Source organism: Prionailurus viverrinus, chromosome B1 (assembly GCF_022837055.1).
Source record: "Prionailurus viverrinus isolate Anna chromosome B1, UM_Priviv_1.0, whole genome shotgun sequence".
Classification (NCBI taxonomy): domain Eukaryota; kingdom Metazoa; phylum Chordata; class Mammalia; order Carnivora; family Felidae; genus Prionailurus; species Prionailurus viverrinus.
Window position 1 is genome coordinate 93,389,452 of NC_062564.1, and position 10,878 is coordinate 93,400,329.

The following is a 10,878-nucleotide window of genomic DNA, read 5'->3' on the forward strand; positions in this document are numbered from 1 at the left end:
CCTTTGGTTTGTAAATGGTCATGGCCTCATACAAAGTTGAATTGTATATAAGATTGTTGAATACATTCCCTTTTATCTCATCAGCCTCTCTTAACTCTATCCTCAAATAACTGGATTTTGAAATCATTTACAGCAGGACTTTTTTTTTCTTTTTGTTCTGACTGTACTCCATATAGTAGCGTAAGGCATAGTTTATCAGGACATACACATTGCATTAGACAGTATAAGCTATCATGCACGATATATGGTGCATTCATGTAGCTAATACCCACCCCCCCATTTCCTTATCTCTTCAATGTTCTACATTCTCCTTAGCTTATGAGCCATTGATTGTCATTCACTCTACAAAACAGTAGAAGGAACTGCAATACAAAAATGGGTGGCAAACTTGACCAAAGTCCTAGCCAGAATTACTCTCCAAAATTATTTGCTAAGATCTCTATAGAAATCTCTCTCCAAAATGCCAGTAACTACATGGAGTTAACTAATTCTTTTTTCATGGAAACAAAACCCACGCATTTTCTCATTTCAAATTTAAAACTGCACCAAATATTACCCATAATAAGAACTTTACAAAGAATAAAAGAAAAATTGCATTTGATATAATTACTAAAAAATAAAACAAAGCGCTATAGCCTCTGCCAAATTCAAAGCACAACCTGAATGAGGGGTTGTTTTTAAGATTTTATTAAAAGAAAAAAAAGCTAAAACCTAGTGTAAATGCTATTTTCACTTGATGCAAATTCATACTTTATTCTACTAATTCATCATACAGTATGATGGAATAATTCTTGTGTAATATGCCTTTTTCTTTCACTATAAAAATAATTCCCTACAGCTATGTCCAGATATAACACTTTTGTTTAAAAATGCTTTAAAATTTCAATAAACTCAGATAATATTTGCTCTTCTATTACAGAAGTGGGATTCCTTTTCTACCTTGTAGCAGTAAGCTATTACCTTAAAAACTAGTCTGAGTTCTTCCATGCACAGTTACCTTCTGTTCTTGACATTTATACTGACTTCTGGTGTTTAGTCTAACTAAGTAGAGAAATTAAACCCCAAAGTCATAGAGAATTCGGGCTTTTTGTTTCTACTGTCTTATTAAAACTAATACTCCAGGGGCACCTGGGTGGCTCAGGCAGTTAAGCATCCAACTTCAGCTCAGGTCATGATCTCACGGTTCAGTTTGTGAGCTGGAGCCCCGCATCCGGCTGTGTGCTGACAGCTCGCAGCCTGGAGCCTACTTCGGATTCTGTGTCTCCCTCTCTCTCTGCCCTTCCCCACTCATGCTCTGTCTCTCTGTCTCTCCAAAATGAATAAATGTTAAGAAAAGTTCTGGGACGCCTGGGTGGCGCAGTCGGTTAAGCGTCCGACTTCAGCCAGGTCACGATCTCGCTGTCCGTGAGTTCGAGCCCCGCGTCGGGCTCTGGGCTGATGGCTCAGAGCCTGGAGCTTGTTTCTGATTCTGTGTCTCCCTCTCTCTCTGCCCCTCCCCCGTTCATGCTCTGTCTCTCTCTGTCTCAAAAATAAATAAATGTTAAAAAAAAAATTAAAAAAAAAATTTTGAAAAAGAAAAAAAAACCTAATACTCCATTAATTTTCTGTACTCACACTCACTCCATGTATATATGAGCCTTGACTGAAATCTATAGTTTTTTATTAATTTTAAAATTATAAATACACTTGGGGGCACCTGAGTGGCTTAGCTGTTGAGCGTCTGACTTCGGTTCAGGTCATGATCTCATGTTTCATGAGTTCAAGCCCCACATAGGGCTCAGTGCTGTCAGAACAGAGCCTGCCTCAGATCTTCTGTTCCCCTCTCCCTGCCACTCCCTTACTTGCACTCTTTCAAAAATAAATATAAAATTAAAAAAAAAATATATATATATATATATATGAATAATCTGTGAGTAAAATTAATGATTAAAAAATATGATTGCCATGAGTTAGGGATTAAGAGAATAAAGGCAATCAAAGTGACATTTCTGGAGGGAACTGTAATCACCTAACACTAAGGATTTCAAAGATCAAGTGGGGAAAAAGAAAATGAACTACTACCAGAAATACTTCACTAAATCTCACAGGAAAAAATACTCACAGGGAAAGAAATTTTTTTTTTTGTTTTGTTTGTAGGTAAGAGTAGAATCAGCAGACACTATTTTCTCGTTGTTACTGTTGGTTGTGGTTGTTTTTTCCAGCACAAGATGTGGGTTTATTCAGGAGTAAAAGAGATTTGCAATCTGGGACAAATAAGCTGTGGCAAAACCATAGGCACGTCTGGGGGTGGGGCTGGGGTGGGGCCGGAAAGAGACGTAAGTTTTTTTAAGGAGAAAATTGGGAAGGCAGCTATAAACTAAAATTTCATTGGAATGAATTGGAAGATTGAAATATGGGATCTTCTTGGATGAATCAGCAAATACTTTTTAAAATGTAGTTTCAGATCCTATTTTGGTGTACATGAATCTAGTAAGATTTACTGGTTTAGATATAAAAGGTGTATGTTCCAGTGATACATTTTTTTTTACACGAAGACATTCAATTGTATCAGATTTTCTATTATAATTGAATATGTGTCTACTTATTACCCATTTTAAAGTTTCTACAACTTTAGCATCCCATAAAATATTACAGATTAAATATATATCCTTTTAAGGGTCAAAATTATTCCACTGGAGTCAAATGTTTTAATCAACTTTTTTTACATGCCCTCATACATTTTAAAAAATTTAATTAAAAAAATAGTTCCAGTGTAATTAACTTAGTGTTATAGTAGTTTCAAGTGTACAATATAGTGATTTAAAAATCCATATATTACTCAGTGTTCTTCAAAATAAGTGTGCTCTTAATCCCTTTCACCTACTTCACTCATCTCTTCATGCGTCTCCCCTCAGGTAACCATCAGTTTGTTCTCTATAGTTAAGAGTTTGTTTTTGATTTGTCTCTTTTTTATTTCTTTGTTTGATATGTTTCTTAAATTTCACATATAAGTGAAATCATGTGGTATTTGTCTTTCTTTGGCTTATTTTGCTTAGCATTATACTCTAGATCCATCCATGTTGCTAATGGCAAGATTTCATTATTTTTTATGGCTAAATAATATCTCGGTCTATATATATATTTATATATGGCTAAATAATATCTCGTTCTCTATATATATTTATATATATTATATATATAAACAATATATATGCCACAATATATAGACTAGATATAGATATAGATATAGATATAGATATAGATGATATAGATAGATAGATACCACATCTTCCCTCTCCCTTCATCTATCGATGAACACTTGGGCTGCTTCCATAATTTGGTTATTGTAAATAATGCTGTAATAAACATAGGTGTGCATGTATCCCTTCAGATTGATGTTTTCATATCTTTTGGGTAAATACCTACTAGAGAGATTACTGGATCATAGGGTAGTTCTGTTTTTAAGTTTTTGAGGAAACCCTATGCTGTCTTCCAATGTGGCTACACCATTTTGAATTCCCAGCAACAGTGCTTGAGGGTTCCTTTTTATTCTTTGCCAACACTTATTGTTTCTTGTGTTTAATTTTAGCCATTCTGACAGGTGTGAGGTGATATCTCATTGTGGTTTTGATTTGCATTTTTCTGATGATGCGTGATGTTGAGCATCTTCTCATGTGTCTGTTGCACATGTCCTCACACTTACAATTATTTTTAGTATAGTTTTTTTTCCATTTCAAAAAATTTATGACAGCTTCTTATTTGACTCTCTTTAAGTCAACGTCATATTTTGTGATCAATTATTATTCTATAGAATGCAAAATAATAAAATAAATTTGTAATAAAAAGAATGCATATATATGTGTAACAGGGTATTAGATTGGAACTTTGCATCAGTTTGTGCTGAGGCCCAAAAATGGGAGATGTCAACCACACTCACATTCTAAATTTGAGTTTTAAATCACCCCTTCAGGACCTGCAAAGGAGGTATCCAAAAGTCAAATCAGGGACAATTAGGTCACCAACAACTTCCAGTGCATTAAAAAGGAGTTTGAATAGTAGGAGGATTTTATTGGCACTAGTTACCAAAATGTGCTGTGAGTCCACCTTTACTGGCACAGAGGAGCTTTAAATGGATTTTTCTTTACTTCAAGGAGACTCCTTTGGAATATAGTATGAGTTTTCTACAGTTTGGGAAACACAGTGAACTATTAGGTAAGTAATGCCTAAGCAGTCTTAAAGTCAGGAGTCTGAGTAAAGTGATCTGTAGGTTGTAGGCCAGAAAATAACTGCAAACTCATTTATAAAAGGACAAAGTTCTGTAATATCACCACACCAGATGAGAGAATCCCCCTCACATTCTTTTAGATGACAGTTGCCTGAAGAGGTAAGGAGAATTCAGCAGAAATGAATCGGGTTTATACATTTGCATCCCAAGAGAGGAAGGAGCTGTCCAAAGAGGGCAAATAAAGGGGATTCTCAATGGCTTCTAAAGGCATCCCAGAAGACAATTAGTTTTCAATCCCTGACAAGCTCAAATTAATCGCAGAACCAGTAAGATAAGACATAGCTTGATAATTTAATCTTTCTTCCTTATCCTTCTTTGATGTAAGAGGTTATGATAAATGTTTACCATAGGAAAGAAATACAAAGCAGAAAAATGAAGAAGCCAACCATATTCCTTATTTCATCAAATTCTTCTAGAGTTAATTCTCAACTACAGAAAAAGACATACCAAAAACAGAGAGACAGACAGAGAGACAGAGAGAGAGAAAAAGAAGAAAAAGACATATCAGAGAAAGAAAGAAAGAAAGAAAGAAAGAAAGAAAGAAAGAGAAAGAAAAAGACACATCATTTTATTTTTTTAAAGATTTTACTCAAATTCAAGTTGTTAACATATAGTGTAGTATTGGTTCAGAGTAGAATTTAGTGATTCATCATTTACATGTAACACCCAGTGGTCATCACAGCAAGTACCCTCCTTAACAGCCATCACCCATTTAGCCCATCTCCCCACCCACCTCCCTTCCAGCAATCCTCAGTTTTTTCTCTATAGTTAAAAGTATGCTATGGTTTGCTGCCCTTTCTGTTTTTATATAATTTATTTTTTTCCTTAGCTTCCCCTGTATTTATCTGTTTTGTTTTTTAAATTCCACATATGAGTGAAATCATATGGTATTTATCTTTCTCTGACTGACTTAATTCATTTAGCATAATACACTCTAGTTCCATCCATGTTGTTGCAAATGGCAAGATTTCATTATTTTTGATAGCTGAGTAATATTCCTGCATGTGTGTGTGTGTGTGTGTGTGTGTGTGTATTATATATAATTTGTGTATATATACCACATCATCTTTACCCATTCATCAATCAGTGGACATTTAGGATCTTTCTATAATTTGGCTATTGTTGATAGTATTGCTATAAACATTGTTTTGTTGGGTGGGCACCTGGGTGGCTCAGTCAATTAAACATATAACTCTTGATTTCAGCTCAGGTCATGACCTCACAATTTGTGGGATTGAGCCCTGCATTGGGCTCCATGTGCTGACCACACAGAGCCTGCTTGGTATTCTCTCTCTCTGTCTCCCTCAAAATAAATAAACTTGAAAAAAACAAAAAATGAAAACAACAAAAAAAATTGTGTTGCATGCACCCCTTCAGATAAGTATATTTGTATCCTTTGGATAAATACCTAGTAGAGCAATAGATAGGTGGTAGGATAGCTCTATCTTTACATTTCTGTGGAAACTCTACACTGTTTTCCAGAATGACTGCACCAATTTGCATTCCCACCAACAATGTAAGATATACAACATTTTTAAGTAAAGAATTTTGACTATTTAATGGGACTAAATATTTAATAACAATTATACACATACACACACACATATATTTTACTTGAAATTATTGGAGGGTTTTCATTATCTGAGTGAAGAGATAAGTCATGGGATCTGCCTTGGATCTTATCTAAGTACCGGGGAATTAAGCATCTAGCCCCACAGAGCATGTTGAAACAAATAGAAAAGGGAAAAACAATAAGGTTGTTCCTATTATTTCCTGGGTTCACTTGTTCAGTGTGAAATACCTCAAATCAAACACATTGGAATGATTATTAAAGACTTAGTTGATGGGGCGCCTGGGTGGCTCAGTCAGTTAAGCGTCTGACTTCAGCTCAGGTCACGATCTCACGGTCCGTGAGTTCAAGCCCCGTGTCGGGCTCTGGGCTGATGGCTCAGAGCCTGGAGCCTGTTTCAGATTCTGTGTCTCCCTCTCTCTCTGCCCCTCCCCTGTTCATGCTCTGTCTCTCTCTGTCTCAAAAATAAATAAACGTTAAATTTTTTTTTTTAAATAAAGACTCAGTTGTTAATTTAAATATTTATTATTTAAGATAATTTTATAATTATAAATAAAGAGTTGATTAATGGCAATAATTCTACAATAAGTGGTTTATCATACTTTTGATGATCTACTACTAGCATTATAATCTCATGGAATTATGTCTTTTCTAAATTTTTATAACCCTAAAATATTTTGTTAGCATTCCAATATCTCAAGCAATTGATAGTCCATTTTAATATTTATATTTTGCTACTAAAGATTTCTCTAAAATTATTTTTATTAATTTTAACACACACTATGAATTCTTTTATCCTTATATCTATTAACCATTTATGCCCACTTTTAAAAAAAATTTATTATTTAAAAAATATTTTTTAATGTTTATTTATTTTTTTGAGACAGAGACAGAGCATGAGCAGGGGAGGGACAGAGAGAGAGGGAGACGATCGTTAGCAGCCTCCAGGCTCTGAGCTGTCATCACAGAGCCTGATGTAGGGCTTGAACCCATAAACTGTGAGCTCATGACCTGAGCCAAAGTCAGATGCTTAACCAACTAAGCCACCCAGGTGCCTCTATACCCATTTTTATCCTTATGCAATTTTTTAACATAACACATTATAGTTCCTGAATTTATCTTGTCAGTAGATCATGAAAATTAATTATCTTCATTTGATTTTATCTATATCTGTTATTATAGTAAAAAAATCTATTGTGTATATGATGTTTCATGGAAAGTAATCAATCGCATTAGTATTTACAAAGCATACAATTGGCAATGCCAATATTGTTTGAATTGTGTCAAAATTACAGGGAATATTCTTATTTGAATAGAGCTTTATTGGTTTTAATGCATTTTATTTATGTTTTGTTATCCTCACATAAGTTTTCCAATTGTCTTTTAATTAAAGACTAGTTAACTCTGTCATAATAAACAGCAAATTATTGATATTTTGATGGAATTATTTTAATTATATTAGTTTGCAACCAACAACTTAGCCAACAAATATCTCAACTACTTATAAATATGTGGAAACAGAGACCATATCCAGAAGAAAAAGAGGAATAAGTCTGTAGATATGATTTGTTAGACTGTTGAGTATTTGAAATGTCTCTTAAAATAATTTTTTTGTAGCTGTGTAGAAAGCCACTGAAATTTTACAAGCAAGAAATTGGCAGAGTCAATACTGAATTTTATTCTGATTAGTCTATAGGCAGAAATATATATATTCTGCCTATATATAATATAAAAATATGAATATATTTTATAAAATATATATTATATGAATATATAAAATGAATGAATATATAAAATATAAATATATTTTATATTTATATATTATATCTATTATATATAATAAAATGAATATATAAAAATATGAATATATATTTGCATATAAAATAAATACATATGAATATATTTATATATATAGTTACAGAGATATACTAGAATAAGAAGGAGCACTTATAGGCTATTGAGTAGTATTGGAAGCTAATAATAATATCCAGGATTAGAGTGATAACTACTTAATTTTTTAAAAAAGGGAATAATTGTGAAGAAATAATTAGAAAAGTTAATTTCTGATTTTAAAAGATTAATAAATACATTCCATTTCTTTTGCTGGAATAATAAATGTTAGATACAGATATATTTATGTCGTTCTGCTACTAAAAAATTAAATACGAATAGGAGATGTTGTAGAAATAATCTAAAAACTTCCTACTCTGGGAGCAAACCTCATTCAGTTTAATAAGTCATTCTCTGAAGCATTTTTTGAAGGATCTGTCATTCTGTGCAATATTTAGAAGATAACATATATATATATATATATATATACACACACACACACACACACACATACACACACACACACACATATATATTAATTCTGTGTCTGCCCAAATGTTCTGTCCTGTTGTTATCTACCCCTCACCTTGTCTCATTCCATGCTATTAATTGCTGACTCTGTAATATAACCTTGTATTAAAAGAAATATTCAAAAAAGACTTAAGCCTTATCTTTTCATGTCTTTTGATAAGTTAAAAAATTACAAAACAATTGAAGACTTACAAATAACAGGGAAAGAAAAGGGGGAGGAGGAGGATGTAGAAAAGGATGAGGAGAAGGAAGGGGAGGAGTGTTGTCCAGGGACTCTCAAACTTGAGAAAAACCCACGTATTATTAAAAATAAGTAAGTAAGTAAGTAAATAAATAAATAAATAAATAAAAAGATGGTCAGAAACTGGTACAAAACAATAGAAGCTTGATTATTTCAGGTGCACTAAAAACAGTTATGGTAGGAAAAGTTTAGGACCTGAGGTCCCTGGGTGGGGAAAAAACACATATTTTGGAACAATCCTGGGAGCGTCTGACTACAGCAACCCACTTCACGTTTGAGGTTCCTCTTAAGGATGTAACAGATGCCACCTACTCTCCTCAGGTTTCCCTCAGGAATTTGACCGAAGACCTAACTGAAAATAACTAGTAGACCTTAAAACATAGGATCCACAAGTAATGATATGGCTATAGATCACCCCTCATACGCTGGAAATGAGCCAATCAGGAATGGACAACCCAGCACCAATAAGGGTAGGACCTGAGAAAAAACAGGGGGAAGGGAAGAGGCGACCCGGGCCAGAACCACATAAACAGAGCCCCTTCTCTATTGTTAAGGGCATTCACTTTCGAAATTACTCTCTATAAAAAGAGCTTTCCTACTATTCTTCCTTTCTGATCTTCCACTCTAATAAACTTTTGCCTGCTGCTCATTTTGTGTCCACCTCCTCATTGTTCCAAGTGGCAAGACAATGAACCCCAGGTATTGAAGTAAAAAATCCTGCAACATGGTTTGAATTAATTAATTATTTAGCTAGTTAGTTATATATAATACATATTAATTAGAAACACTTAGAAAATGCAGAGAAACAAAATTAAAAATATCCCATCACTCTGAGATAACCCCCATCACTCAAAGATAATCACTATTGCTTTGATATTCTGATTTTCTTTTTTAAATTTATTTTTTTATTATTATTATTTAATTTAAATCCAAGTTAGTTAACATATAATGGTTTCAGAAGTAGAATTTACTGATTCATCATTTACATATAACAGCCGGTGTTCCTCCCAACAAATGTCCTCCTTAATGCCCCTTGCCCATTTAGCCCATCCTCCCCACCCAACACGACTTCAGCAACCCAGTTTTGGTCTCTGTATTTAAGAGTCTCATGGTTTGTCTCCCTCTTTGTTTTTATATTATTTTTGCATCCCTTCCTTAATATTCATCTGTTTTATATCTTAAATTCCATATGAGTGAAATGATATATTTTCTTTCTCTGACTGACTTATTTTGCTTAGCATAATACTTTCATAATTGTTGCAAATGGCAAGATTTCATTGTTTTTGATCACCAAGTAATATTCCGTTATATTTATATATCCATATATATATATATCCATATATATCCATATACACACACACACACACACACACACACACACATATATATATATATATATATATACATACCATATCTTCTTTATCCACTCATCAGTCTATGGACAATATTTGGGCTCTTTCCATACTTTGGCTATTGTTGGTAGTGCTGCTTTAAACATGGGGTGCATTTGCCCCCTTTGAAACAGCACTCCTATATCCTTTGGATAAACACCTAGTGGTGAAATTGCTGGGTCATAGGGTATTTCTATTTTTAATTTTTTGAGGAACCTCCATACTGTTTTCCACAGTGGCTGCACCAGTTTTCCACCAGCAGTGCAAAAGAAATCCTCTTTCTCCGCATCCTCATAAATATCTGTTGTTGCCTGAATCGTTAATTTTAGTCATTCTGACAGGTATGAGGTTGCATCTCAATGTAGTTTTGATTTGTATTTCCCGGATGATGAGTAATGTTGACCATTTTTTTTCATGTGTCTGTTAGCCATCTGGATGTCTTCTTTGGAAAAGCCTTTGGAAATGTCTTTTGTCCATTTCTTCACTGGGTTATTTGATTTTGGGGGGTTGAGTTTGATAAGTTCTTTATAGATTTTGGATACTAACCCTTTATCAGATATGTCATTTGCAAATATCTTCTCCCATTCCGCCGGTTGCCTTTTAGTTTTGTTGATTGTTTCCTTCGCTGTGCAGAAGCTTTTTATCTTGATGAGGTCTCAGTAGCTCATTTTTGGCTTTGTTTCCCTTGCCTCCAGACACGTCAAATAAAAAGTTGCTGTGGTGAAGTCAAAGAGGTTGTTGCCTATATTATCCTTTAGGATTTTAATGGCTTCCTGTATTATGTTTAGGTCATTCATCCATTTTGAGTTTATTTTTGTGTATGGTGTAAGAAAGTGGTATCAGTTCATTCTTTTGCATGTTGATGACCAGTTTTCCCAACAGTATTTGCTGGAGAGGTTGTCTTTTCTCCATGGGATATTGTTTCCTGCTTTGTCAAAGATTAGCTGGACATACGTTTGTGGGTCCGTTTCTGGGTTCTCTATCCTGTTCCATTGATGTGCCTGCTTTTGGGCCAGGATCATACTGTCTTGATGATTATAGATTTGAAGTA